At 38.7% G+C, this 14,215-nt stretch overlaps 1 protein-coding gene and 1 pseudogene across 41 annotated transcripts in view; one reads left to right on the top strand and one right to left on the bottom strand.

Moving 5' to 3' along the window:
• The window catches only part of CADPS (calcium dependent secretion activator), a 471,326-nt gene that overhangs the window by 46,525 nt on the left and 410,586 nt on the right, over positions 1–14,215 (top strand). The window lies entirely within an intron of this gene.
• On the bottom strand, positions 12,013–12,127 carry LOC116559644 (annotated as a pseudogene).

Raw genomic sequence — 14,215 nt, 5'->3', positions numbered from 1 at the left:
ATGATTCTGTGTGTGTCTGTCAAAATGATGGCTGAGGGTAGGAGAGAAAGCTTGACTTGGAAGCATAATCATAGGAAGGACTATTGTACCTCCACACATGGGAAGCTGCTTTGCTTCTGGGCAAGCCTGGGAAGAACTGTTTTCAAAGTTTAAAGTAATTTTCTGAGGCCAGCAGTGATGATATGAAAGCTTTCAAGGAAAGGGCTTAAGGTTAGAAGCCGGAATAATTGGAGTTTAAATCCCAGCCCCATTATTTCCCATGTATGTGACAAATGGCCTTACCTTTGGAGCCTCACTATCCTCACCAACAAGGGATTGGACATGGAAATGACAGTGCTTACTTTATAAGGCATTCTGAGGTTTACGTATTAGAAGATGGTGGTTCTCAAACTTGAGCACACATTGGAATCACCTAGGGGGCTTGCTGTACCCCCACATCCAGAGTTTCGGAGTCAGTAGGTCTAGGGTTAGGCCTGATCATTTGCCTTTCTAACAAGCTCCCAGATGCTGTCACTGCTGCTGCTGGTTTGCATATCACACTTTGAGAGTCCTTGTGAACCCATTTATGATCACACTTTGGGAACCCCTAAAATGAGGAGATTAAGTGCCTATTAACATATCTGACTTTGGGTATTCACCCAGGGGAAGCTAATTCCCCTCCAAGCTAATAAGGAATAAGGAGCCCTTCCCACCCATAAAATAAACAGAGTTCACTGACTTTCTAAAAACTGACAGAACTTCCTGGTTGGCAGAAAGCCATGTCAAAACAAGCAATGTGGAACAAAAGGCTGTGAAATTATCAAGCATATATAACAAGTGTCCACAGCCAATTTTCCTATTTCGCAGTGTGAGAGTGATTTTCTTTTACAAAAGAAAGCAAATTTAGGACTAGGGGCTTTGCCCTGGGTATATGTGCCTGTGTATGTGTGTGCTGGTACATAAAGCTGGCTTCCTCCCTGACACGTAATACTTTAACCAAGCAGGCCTATAATACACAGTTTTGTAGCATGTGTATGTGGGAGAGAATGTGGGAGAAAGAAGCTTCGGAAAACAAGCATTCTTAGAAGAACTGCAAAGAACCTCTCATTAGAGAGGCAAATTAAAATATTTCAGTCCCTGGGCTATTCTTTTTAAATACACCAAATTACATCAGTTCATAACAGAAGAATAAACTGCAGACTTTATAGAATTATCTTTTTTTTAAAAAAATGGCGATATACTTCCCTTGTGCTGTGAGCAATATAAAGAAAATTACTCAAAATATTTTCTTTGCCGCTATGGATGTCTTTCTGGTAAGGGTGGATCCCCAGGTATAAACCTGAAGGATTATTTTAATAATCTCTGGTGCCCTAAATTTCCTGACATTGCATGCAAGCCTTGATTTTGTTTTATTAGCTCACTTCTCTGCAGTCTCATTACCATCTGTGTCTTCCCGCATTGGAGGGGACACTCTCATAACTGATGATAGAGCTTATATTTGTCGCCATAGCCTCAGACATGACTTCCAGATTCAAGGTGCTATTAAATCCGTTGCTGCCACAGTATAATTGACTCCATTTTTAGAAAATGATAACTGTTGAATATTCATACATCAAACAAACATCAGTAGCTCTACTTTTCTATCAAATATCTGGGCTGTGCTTTGAAATATATATCTATGAAGATATTCTTTTTCTTTATTTTTTTGAAGTTATAGCAACAGGTACCAAAACACAAGCTGAGTATTTCAGGAGAGCTAAATGACAGTGGCCGTCTCAGCCTTGGATTATCAATTTGAATTTGTTTTTTTTGTCCACATCCTCCTGATCTGAGATTATTTCAGGCCATTTTTCCCCTGGCACATTATGTAATGCCTGTGAAGAGGAGAAGTCAGATGGAGGATCAGAGCAGGAGCCATGGCAGAAAAACATGGACAGTGTTAACTTAGGCTGTCATGCAACTTGTAACCGGCAGCCCCCTAAGGTCCAGCAAGATGCAACTGACAGGACTTCTGATCCCAATCAGTTTATTCCTAGGAAAGTCAACCAGCAGGAGTTGAAATAGTAATTGCTTTCCTTTATTCGAAGACATCATGGATGAGACGATTAAAGAGATTAAGGCTTACCTCCTTCAGTGCACCAGAATAAATGTAGTCTGCTTTTCTGATAGGACTGTAACTGTCAATCAAAAGATTAGGCCTTGTGGGGTAGAAAGAGGAGATGGCCTTAAAATGTATTTGAATTTGCAAACTACAGCTGTGTATTTTAATCCTGGAGATACGCATTGATCTTTTCCTCTCTTTGAAGTCTGCTATTAGCTACAGGCTCTCTGGCCCCAATGACATTTCTTGTATTTTTTAAAAAATAATATTTTAAAAACTCATTTAAAAATTATACTGTACTGAATCACCCAAAGGGAAAATAAAATAACCATTTGTATTGCCCTCAATGAAAAAAAAAAAACTTTGGAAGTGTGCTTAGCTTTGGAATATACAAGTCTGATTGTTTCATCAGAAATTTCAGCACTGTATATCTAAAAATATTTTTTTCCAGTAGATTTGGGATTTTGTACTTAGGAGGAGGCTGTTTATCCATTTAGCAATTTAGTTGAGGGCTGAGTATAGGTTTCTAACCTTAGCAGTGCAAGTGTGCCTGTTGGTTTAAGTCGTACCACCTGAGTTAGTGCTGCCACAACACACACATTCTGTTTTCTCATTAGCTGTCACACAATTGTCTGCACCCATTAACTTTTGAAAAGATAATAGATATTCTTGGAGAGACCAAGACAAAGTGGCAGAATAAATGGCAGGTCATTTCTCAGGTGGTGACAGAACTTAAGCATTTGCAAGTTTCTGACTATCGCCAGCAGGGTTCTGGGTTCATTATCTCGACATTGACATGCGGGTTTCTAATCTGCAGACTCAATTTCTTTCCATCATTTCCCTGCCTGAAATGTCCGATCAGCCAAGATCTTGTCTCTTTTATTTTTTAATTTAATTTTTATTTATTTATTTATTTAATTTATTTGTTTGAGATGGAGTCTTGCTCTGTCATCCAGGCTAGAGTGCAGTGGCGCAATCTTGGCTCACTGCAACCTCCATCTCCTGGATTCAAGCGATTCTCCTGCCTCAACCTCCTGAGTAGCTGGCATTACAGACATGAGCCAACATACCTGGCTAATTTTTGTATTTTTAGTAGAACAGGGTTTCACCATGTTGGCCAGGCTGGTCTCGAACTCTGACCTCAAGTGATCTGCCCGTCTCGGCTTCTCAAAGTGTTGGGATTACAGGTGTAATCCTGGCCAACCTTATCTCTTAATGTTACTATATTGAATGAGCAAGCTAAATATGACTGTTACACTATTTAACTAGGAGAAATCCATCCATTTTTCTATTTGATCATCCATTCATCCATTTATTCATTTATTCAGGTGCCTACTCTGCCTCATCCTGGTGTTCAAGATACCAGCTGTGAATAACATGCATTTGTTCTCTACCCTCATGGAGTGTATAATCTAACCTGAAAAGCAAATGTTTAATAAGTAATTAGGCATTTGAAGAAAGTTGAAAAAGAGCCTGGCAAGGATGATGTGGTGGGCAAAATTACAAGAATGCCCCCAGTGACACTTGCCCTTAAATAATTCCCTCTGCTTTTGTGTGGGTAGAACCTGTTAATTATGCTAGCACAGGCATGCGCCACCACACCTGGCTAATTTTTGTGTTTTTAGTAGAGACAGGGTTTCACCATGTTGGCCAGACTGGTCTCAAGCTCCTGATCTCAAGTGACCCACCCATTCTGCCTCCCAAAGTGCTGGGATTGATAATGTTAAGTTACATGGCAAAAGGGAAATTATCTAATTTAATTATTGGATTCCTTTCAAAGAAGAGCATTTCCTCCAGGTTTTAGCAGAGAGAAAGTCAGAGAGACTCCACGCATGAGAAGGATTTGATGCACCAACACTGGCTTGAGGATGGATGGCCATGTGATGAAGCATGTTGATGGCCTTTAGAAGCTGAGAGTAGCCCCCAGCTGACAGCCAGCAAGGAGGCAGAGACCTCATTCCTAGAACCACAAAGAACTAACCTGTGCTAAAAAACTGAGCTCGGGAATGAATTCTTCACCACAGCTTTCACATAAGAGTCTAGGCCTTATGACACCTTGAGTTCAGCCTTGTGAGACTGGTATGGGTTGAATCGTGTTCCCCAATGTATATGGTGAAACCCTAACTCCTGGTACCTATGAATGTGTTATCATTTGGAGACAGGGTCTTTGCAGAGTTAATCAAGTTAAGATGAGATCATTAGGGTGGGCCTTAATCCAGCATGACTCTGACTGGTGTCTTTATCAGATGAGGTAAATTTTGACACAGACACAGAAACACAGGAAGAATGCCATGTGAAGACACAGACACAGAGGGAAGGCAGCCATGTGAAGAGGGAGGCAGAGACTAGAGATATGCTGCTGCAAGCCAAGAAACTCTTGGAGCTACCAAAGCTGAAAGAGGCAAAGAACATTCTTCCCTGGAGCCTTTGCAGGAAGCTTGGCCCTGCCAAGACCTTCAATCTGGATTTCTAGCCTCCAGAATTATAAAATAATACATTTCTGTTGTTCTAAGCCACCCAGTTTGTGGTATTTTGTTAAGGCAGCATAGAAAGCCAATACACGGACTCTAAAGCAGAGAACCCAGCTGACCCTGCCCAGACTTTTGGCCTGCAGAACTATGAGACATAATAGGTGGTATTTTAAGCCCCTAAATTTGAAGTGATTTCTTACGTAACAATAGAAAACGAATACAACTAGTATGAAGAGTATCTAATCTACCTAATCTGAGGGTGATTTTCCAAGAGGGATGTTTAAGATGAGGAAGAAAGAGTAAGTAGGAATTGCCTAGGAAAGAAGAGAAAGGGAAGATTGGCCCAAACAGAGGGCATGGTATATGCAAAGGCCCTGAAGCTGAAAAGAGCCAGCTGCATTCCAGGAAGTCAACTATTCGGGCTTTGATTTTCAAATAGTATTGTTATTAATGCCAGGCCTAAATTAGGTGCTAGAGACAAAATAAGGACCTGCAGACCAAGCTCATATCTTAGGGTGGTTAAAAACACACAACCAGACCAAGAAATAGTAATTCCACTTTATATGGTAGGTTCTGAAGGATAAAATATAGGATTGAGGTAAAAAACCACAGAGTATTGGCTAAAATATTAAAAATCAGAGAGAGAGAGAGTGATGTACCATGTTCCGTGAAACTAGAGGGGTAGGAAATGCTGGATCAAGGAGGGTGTTGTGATTGTCTGTTTCTCTATTTGTGGAATATTTCAGAAAAGTGCTGTCTCCCTTCCTGAAAATTCATAGTAGCTATACTGCTATGAAAATAACAGCACCGTATATGATATCTATCTGTACCTTTTAAGCTTCAGGCCAGTGTACAAAATTCTAGACCATTCCCCTAATCTAACACAGAATTATACTCCTGGGATTGTAATTATAGCCTGTTCAGGATCATCGGGCTTTTATGAAAACTCACTGCTCCCATTGGCACTGCATCTTTTTATTGTTTCTTTAATTTCAATGTATTTGTATTGTGTGTGTGTGTGTTTGCACACACATGCATGTGTATGAGGTCCCCAAGACTATCCCCAGTTTAATGATCCACTAGAAAGACTCAAAGATATCAGAAAAGCTGTTATACTCATGGTTACAGTTTATTGCAGAAAAGACACAGATTAAAATCAGCAAGGGAAAAAGTGCATAGGGCAGAGTCCATGGGAGACCAGGCACAAGCTTCCAGTTTTCCTCTCCCAGTGAGGTCATAGGACAGCACTTACTGCCCCCAGCAACAGTGTATGACAACGTGTACAGGATGCTGCCAACCAGGGAAGTTCACTCAAGCCTTGATGTTCAGGATTTTTTAAATTAGGAATTGGTTACACAGAGATGGAGTGCCCACATGACTGACCTTAGTTACACAGTCGCCAGCCCAAGTCCACTGTTAATCACATTGTTAGCATAAACCATCTGGCATGGCCCAGTGCCCCGGGTATACAAAGACATTCTTATCAGGCAGAATATTCTGAGGGTGTAGAAGTTACCTCTCATAAGCTGATGAAGGGGGCAATGCCTTTCTTTGGAATGTGCAGAATTTGAACATCACAAACCTGCTGAGTCAATCCTGTACTGTAACACACACACACAGGTTGTCATTGCTTTAACCCTCACTCCAAACTTTGCTTTTCCAACACGTTGAGAGCATGATCACCAATACTTGGGATTATAGCAAAAAGTAAAAATCATTTTGCAGTGTTTTTCTTTTATATTCCTTGATGTAGTGGTTTACAAACATAGGTTTCATAGGTTTACATTGTAAATATGCTTGGAGATGTCTTTTCATTTAATTTTACTTTATTGAAGGATAATTTACATTCATTCAAACATAGATCTTAAGTCTATAGTTCACTGAGTTTGGACAAATGCATACACACATAACCCACACTTCTTTAAAAATATAGACCATTTCCATCACTCGAGAAAGCTCCCTCATGCCCACTCAACAGTCAATCCCTGCCCACCCACCTCCACCACCATCTTCTGGAGCCAATAATTGTTCTTATCTCTTACTAAACATTAGTATTACCTATTCTAAGATTTCATAAAAATGGAAACATACAATGTATGATATTTTGCGTTTGGTTTTTTTCCCCCTCACTCAGAAGAATGCTATTGCAGATCAACTATGTTGTGTGTATCAGTAGATTGTCACTTTTCACTGCTGGGTACTTTTACGTTGTTTGGCTATAACACAATTTATGTACCAATTCTCCTTTTGATGGACATTTTGACCATCTCCAGTTTTTAGCTGTTAGGCATAAAATTGCTATGCTTGCTGGGCATGGTGACTTACACCTGTAATCCCAGCACTTTGGGAGGCCGAGACAGGCAGATCACAAGGTCAGGAGTTTGAGACCAGCCTGACCAACATGGCGAAAACCCATCTCTACTAATCATACAAAAATTAGCTGGGTGTGGTGGCACACACCTGTAATCCCAGCTACTCAGGAGGCTGAGGCAGGAGAATCGCTTGAACCCAGGAGGCGGAGGCTGCAGTAAGCCATGATTGTGCCACTGCACCCTAGACTGGGTGACTGAGCGAGACTCCATCTCAAAAAAAAAAAAAAAATGCTGTGCTTATTCCCATACAAGTCTTTCTGTGCACTTATGTTTTCATGTCTTGGGTAAATAGCAGAGAAATTGCTATCTTGTAAGGTAGGTATATGTTTATCTCATCTGCCAAACCATTATTCAAAGTAAAGTGGTTGTGTTATTTACACATCTCCCAGCAATGTATGAGGGTTATGGTTGCTTCACATCCTTTCCAACATTGGTCTGTCTTTTTAATTTTAGCTGTTCAGACAGGTGTGGAGTGGTATCTTACGGTAGTTTCATTTGCATTTTCCTGATTACTATTGATGTGGAGCAGCCATTCATGCACCAATCTTTGTGAGATGTCTGGTCAAGTCGTTTGTCTATTTTACAGATTCTATGGTTTGATTTTTTACTATTGAGTTGGAGGAATGCTGTCCCTGAGGTATCCTCCACTGAGATTTTGATACGGTAGATCTAGTGTAGGTCTCTGAAGGATCTGACGTGTGGGTAAGCTTAAGAACTAATGTATGAATGGGTCTGATCTCAGTTTGTAGGACTGCAACTCTGCTTGCAGTCATAATTTGAAATGTTCCCATCCAGAGGCTGGCTTGGTGGTTATTTTAAATTGTTAAGGAAAACATTAGAAAAACAGTTCTCAAAGGTGGTTTCTTTCTCACTCTGGACTTGGCACTTAATTTTAACATCGACCCAAACCTAGAAAATCCCTAGGATTGGACAAAGTCACTTAAACCACATGCGGGTTGCACACAGGTATTACTATAATTATTAAAGGGTCCTTGAGTTGATTTGTCACAGCATCCTAAACCACATCCTGTTTTTCTTCCCTCAGAGGGAAACGTGGTGATGTACATATTTGAAAGTGGAAGCCCACATGCAATTTACATCATTTTCTAAGTAAAATTGATTTGGAAACTACTTGAACCTTGTTTTAATGTTCACACTGTACCAATTTATCTAGCAGACAACCTCCCTGACCCAAAATGTTGGCTTCTTTCTACTAGGTAATTTCTTGAATTTTCATACCGATTTACACCGTATGCCAAATAAGCTACCTTCTTAAGGGCCTCCGTCTATCCTATTTACTCTCAAAAGAAGAGATTAAACGAAGAATTTTATCCAGTTATTTAATAAGCCCTGGACATTTTCTCTTTAAAAGAAACTCCAGGTTTGAAAGTTGTTTTGACTCATGGTTCATGGTTCTAAGGGGTTAAAGCACTCTAAAAATCAGATTATTCAAAGGATCAAAAAGTTTCTACAAACTTAAACATCCAAACTGTGCAGTAGATTATTTTTCTTTTCCAGGGAGCCCTGCTGCCTTAATTAAGGCAATACAAAGATGGCATATAGATTTTATCTCATATGACAATATTGAATGGTGTAGCTTCCTGAAAGATCATGCAGAGACCCTTCCTTGATCTTAGGAAGGTGTGTTGCAGTTGATTTGCGATGCTCACCATCATTCTGCAAAAATACACCTTTCTCAGTATCTGACCTTTCAAGATATGAGGTTCTGAAGTTAGCCAGAGAGCAAACTCAAACAAATGGTACAGTGTCTATCAAATATCCTGCTATCCTGATGTTTAGAAAGCCTCTTCAGTCAACTTTTTATACTCCATGTAAGTGAGAGGAGATATTTTAAATCCTAGGGATGCAAGGTGTTGAAATCCTTAGAGACTCCAGGTGACCTCTGCTCTAGGGACTTCATATGCCTTTGCCTTTACTTCCTGGCCTTGGACTATATTATATGATTCCCCCTAGGTTGAGGTGGAGAAAGGCCAAAAAATAAAATTAACTGTATCCTTCACTTCATTCACAGCTCTGGTTAGAACACGTTGATAAGGATGAGGGGGAAAACCTGGGCTTCAGCTTAGCTTCTGGGTCACTAGTAGATGTTTGTCACTGTGGACTAAAGAGATTTGAAAACCGGGAGGATTAGCACAAGATACTGAAATGTGAAAAGAGTGATGACTATGTGTCAGCTCTGTTTGGTTTCCTCCAGGAGAAACTGCATTTTTAAAGCTCTCTTGGAAAAATTGTGAGGCTTCTGATTACACAGTTTCATATAATTCTGTACTAAGGTAGGTTCCTGCAAAGGTAGTGAGGTCCTGTTTATCCAGCAGTGCTGGGACGGCTTCATTTAGCCATGCCTGCTTTAAATGTACATGTATATATTCAAAGTTACCATCGAGGGGAAATTTTCTTCCTTTCCCCCCCCTGGAGTAATGTGTTTGCTCTAAATGACTGTCCTAAGTTGCACATTGATTTATTTTGTTGTTGTTAAGTCCTCTCCTGTATGATGTTTGGAAATGAGGTTGTTTTAACACAAGTTACTTTCATGTGTGGGGGAGAATAATAACATACCCACCTTGGTAAACAAATTTATTTGAGAATCAGTGGGGGTGGTGAGTGGAGACAACCTCTAAGCCCACAAGAAATCAGTTCCTTGGGGACTGCCTCCAAAGCCTGCAGTTAGCTAACTCTTTTCCTAAAGAGACAGCAGTTCAGAAATAGTTAAAATGGGAAAAGGTTTTTTCTCATTACATATAGGCTTTGGTATGCATAACACATTTTGTCTTCCTTTTGGCCATATTGATATTTCTTATAAATATGCTCAGTGTTCATAGCAAGAGTGGGTCAGAGTATCATACAATTGTTAATTTAAAGCTTTATAGAAGTATATGCATCCCCCACAGCCACACTCCATGGGAGTTAAATAGGTAGAGAAAAACTGACCTCTTTTACAGCACAAATTGGAAAATGAAATGCAAAATCAACAATAAATATTTTAACCATTCAATTTCTTCATATTATCAAAAAAAGATCAATTTGAAGATTTCAGATATATTCCAAAGCTGTTCTAATCCAATCAGAAAAGTATAGTTATTACTCATCTTTCCTTCTTTTAAGTAAATTTGCTTGAAGAAGTGAGAGAGCTGGATCTAGGGAGTGCAGGAAGGCATGGCAAGGAGAAGGGAGAGTGAGAGAGAAGGAAAGACACAGACACACAGAGAAAAACATGCCTTTTTCTTAAAAGTCCTATCAGTTGTTTTGCCTTGGTTTAGTTAGAAACTCAAAAGGGTAGAAGCAGGAAGCAGCACAATATGACCAATTTTTAACAGAAACACATGGGCAGGAGTGTATGATACCAAACATCTCGCTTTCTCATGTATCTGATTATTTTTATGAAAATGGTATTGAAGCATAATGAACATCAGATCATCGTATAAATCCTATGTGCACACACCCATGTAATCTGCACCCAGATCAAGGAACACAGAATAATATCTGCCCCCCAGGAGACCTATACTGTCCCCTGCCAATCACTTCTCCCCCACCCTCCGTCACCATTATCCTGATTTCTCAGACCATAGATTAATTTATCCTATTTTTGTAGTTTATATAAATGAAATCATAGCATGATGTCTCTGACTGGCCTCTTCTCTCACTGTGAGTTTAATTCATGTTTTTATGTAGCAGTAGTTGCTTTTCACTATGCGTAGAATTCTACTGACTGTCATGAATATTTCACCCATTTTACTGCTGATGGGCACTTTGGTTGTTTCCAGTACAGGGGTATTACAATCTGTGTTGCCATGACCAATCTGGTATGTACCTTGTTAGTGAATATTTACCTACATATTTTATCTTCATTTATTTTAAGAACAGCAATCTCTCAGAATAGTAGGAAATTGAAATTTAATTTGTTTTTTTAAAAAACTATATACATGGAAAAAAGACAGAACAAGTTCAAAACAATTGACTCACTCTGCTAAGAGAGGAAGCAAAAGGAAGATGGAAGTCCAGGAAAATTCGTCTTGTGAAGTTGGTGTCAAAATGGAGTTAACTTTTTAAATGTTACGATTTGTTTAGTGATTCATATCATTGGCTAATTGCTTTGGTCTTTAAAGTAATGAAAATAGTTGAAAGAGGAAGAGAGTGGATACTCCCTGTACTTAGCAATTAAGTTTCATGGAGATAATTCCTAAGAATGGCAGAGTACAAAGTATACCCCAGCTTCATTTGAAATATGATCTTGCAGCAACGAATTTGTGTTGCATTTTCAGAATATGGCTTGACAGTTTTGAAGGAATTGTAAGTTTGAGAACCACCATAATTTAGGTTCTTCTTAAATTTTTTTAAATTTTATTTTATTTTACTTTAAGTTCTGGGGTACATATGCAGATTTTGCAGGATTGTTACATAGGTATACATATGCCATGGTGGTTTGCTGCCTCCATCCCCCGTCACCTACATTAGATATTTCTCCTGTTATCCCTCCCCAATCTCCCTAACCCCTGCTATCCCTCCCCTAGTTCCCCCCCTCAACAGACCCCAGTGTGTAATGTTGCCCTCCCTGTGTCCATGTATTCTCATTGTTCAACACCCGCTTATGAGTGAGAACATGCAGTGTTTGGTTTTCTGTTTTTGTGTCAGTTTGCTGAGAATGATGGTTTCCAGATTCATCCATGTCCCTGCAAAGGACATGAACTCATCCTTTTTTATGGCTGCATAGTATTCCATGGTGTATATGTGCCACATTTTCTTTATCCAGTCAATTTTTGATGAGCATTTGGGTCAGTTCCAAGTCTGTGCTATTGTAAACAGTGCCTCAATGAACATATGTGTGCATGTGTCTTTATAATAGATCAATTTATAATCCTTTGGGTATATACCCAGTAATGGGATTGCTGAGTCAAATGGTATTATTTCTAGATCCTTGAGGAATCACCACTTGTAGTGTAACTTCTTCCCAGGATTTAATTAGATGTGTGGAAAGTTATAAACCCATACTGAGACGCACTGTATATGTGAAATGCACAGATTTAGAAGGAATTATATATTTAAAAAAGTAAAATATCACATGAATAGTTAAAAGAATTTTATATGAATTGCTTCACAAATTTATATCATCCTTGCGTAGGGACTATGTTAATCTTCTTTGTAATCATTCCAATTTCGATATACATGCTTCCCAAGTGAGAGAGCATGTGTACTGATTATGGTTTTAAATGATAATATTGTGGATATACTGGGTTAAATATATTATGAAAATTTCATCTATTTCTCTTTATTAAGGTAGCTCTAAAAACTTAAAGTTACGTGTGTGGCTTGTGTTACATTTTTACTGTGTTTTTAGATCTTCACGTCACCTTTCAAAGACTGGTTGTTTGGCAAAGAAAACAATGAGTTTGACAGGACTGAGGAAGCTAGTGTTTCAGGTGATATATTACAAGTGCTTACTTTGGGTATCTACCAATGGATTTCAGGGCATATGTTGATTTAGTGCAGTGGCAACTATCTTTTACCTTATTATTTCAAAGCTTCTATGGCAAGATTAATATAAATTTAGTAAATTCTAACTGTGTGCAGAGATAAGAGAGATATATGGCCACTGTCTCTTGTTGAAAAGTTCCACGTTTCATTCATTCATTTGTTCACTTAGTAAAAATTTATTGAGCTTCTACTCAGTATTGGCAACAAGGCAAAGCTTGGGAGATTTGGTGGTAAACAAAGTATAGCCTCTACTGTTTGTTGGCCACTTGTATGTTTTCTTTGAACAGAGAAGTGTCTGTTCATTTCCTTTGCCTACTTTTTAATGGAGTTATTTGCTTTTTGCTTGTTAAGTTCCTTATAGATTCTGGACATTAGACCTTAATCAAATGAATAGTTCACAAATACCTAATCTTATTCTGTACGTTGTCTATTTGTTGATAGTTTTGCTATGCAGAAGCTCTTTAGTTTAATTAGGTCCCATTGTCAATTTTTTTTCTTGTTAGAAGTGCTTTTGAGGACTTACTCGTAAATTCTTTGGCAAGGCTGATGTTCAGAATGGTATTTCCTATTTTTTTCTATGATTTGATTAATTCTAGAACTTACATTTAAGTCTTTAATATATCTTGAATTTATTTTTATATATGGTAAAAGGTAGGGGTCCAGTTTTATTCTTCTACATATGGTTAGCCAGCTCTCCCAGCACTATTTATTGAAATAAGGAGTCGTTTCCCCATTGCTTATTTTTGTCAACTTTATCAAAGATCAGATACTTGTAGGTGTGTGGCTTTATTTCTGGGTTCTCTATTCTGTTCTACTGGCTTAATTGTCTGTTTTGTACCAGTACCATGCTGTTAAGGTTACTGTGGCCTTGCAGTATAGTTAGAGGTTGGGTAATGTGATTCCTCCAACTTTATTCTTTGTGCTTAGTATTGCTTTTGCCATTTGGGCTCTTATTTGGTTCCATACAGATTTTAGAATAGTTTTTTTTTTTTTTAATCTGTAATAAATGACATTGGTAATTTGATAGAAATAGCATTGAGTCTATAGATTGCTGTGGGCAATGTGGCTATTTTAATAATACTGATTCTTCTAATTCATGAGCATGAAATAATTTTCCATTTGTTTGTATTTAAATATTTTTGACCAGTGCCCTTCCCCTGTGATTTCTCCATCAACCGCCATCCACAGCCTCAGAAATTAGCTCATTTAATTTCTACCAGTAAGTCAGAGAATCAGGAGGGTCACTAACTAAAAGGCTGTTATACATATATACATAAATCATTTGCCTGGAGAGTCATGACCCTGGTCTGATGCTTTCAAATACTCTCTCATATGAAGAGATGGATAATCTACTCTCTTATAATTCAGAAAAGGGTCCAACATGAATTTCCTAAAAGCCCTTATGTGTGTCTTTCAGATGATAGAGAGGATGCATTTTGAACCATTTAATTGCTCCTATGACTGACTTGCATAATGCCTGTAGAACCATCTAGATGGCACATGTTGCCTGAAACAGCATGCCAGTTTTCTTTGCTGCCTTTAAAATGAGATTGCAAGCACATCTGAAACTAAACGACTCTTGATGTGTGATTGTACCTTTACAGCCATTCTAAGTAAAAAAGATGGCTTTTTTGTTAACTCATTTTCTAGCAGGAAGGGATCATTTTTAAGGAGTGAAATTCTGGGTTCGGATTTCAGCTCTAGTACTCACACACCGATGAACCTTGGACATATTAGCTGGACAACTTGAGCAGCTTCAATTCACCTCGCTTGAAGGCCACCTTATGTATTAAGGCAAAAGT

Source organism: Sapajus apella, unplaced genomic scaffold (assembly GCF_009761245.1).
Source record: "Sapajus apella isolate SASKATOON/1434 unplaced genomic scaffold, GSC_monkey_1.0 scaffold23, whole genome shotgun sequence".
NCBI classification, from domain to species: domain Eukaryota; kingdom Metazoa; phylum Chordata; class Mammalia; order Primates; family Cebidae; genus Sapajus; species Sapajus apella.
This window is presented reverse-complemented; position numbering and strand designations above follow the sequence as displayed.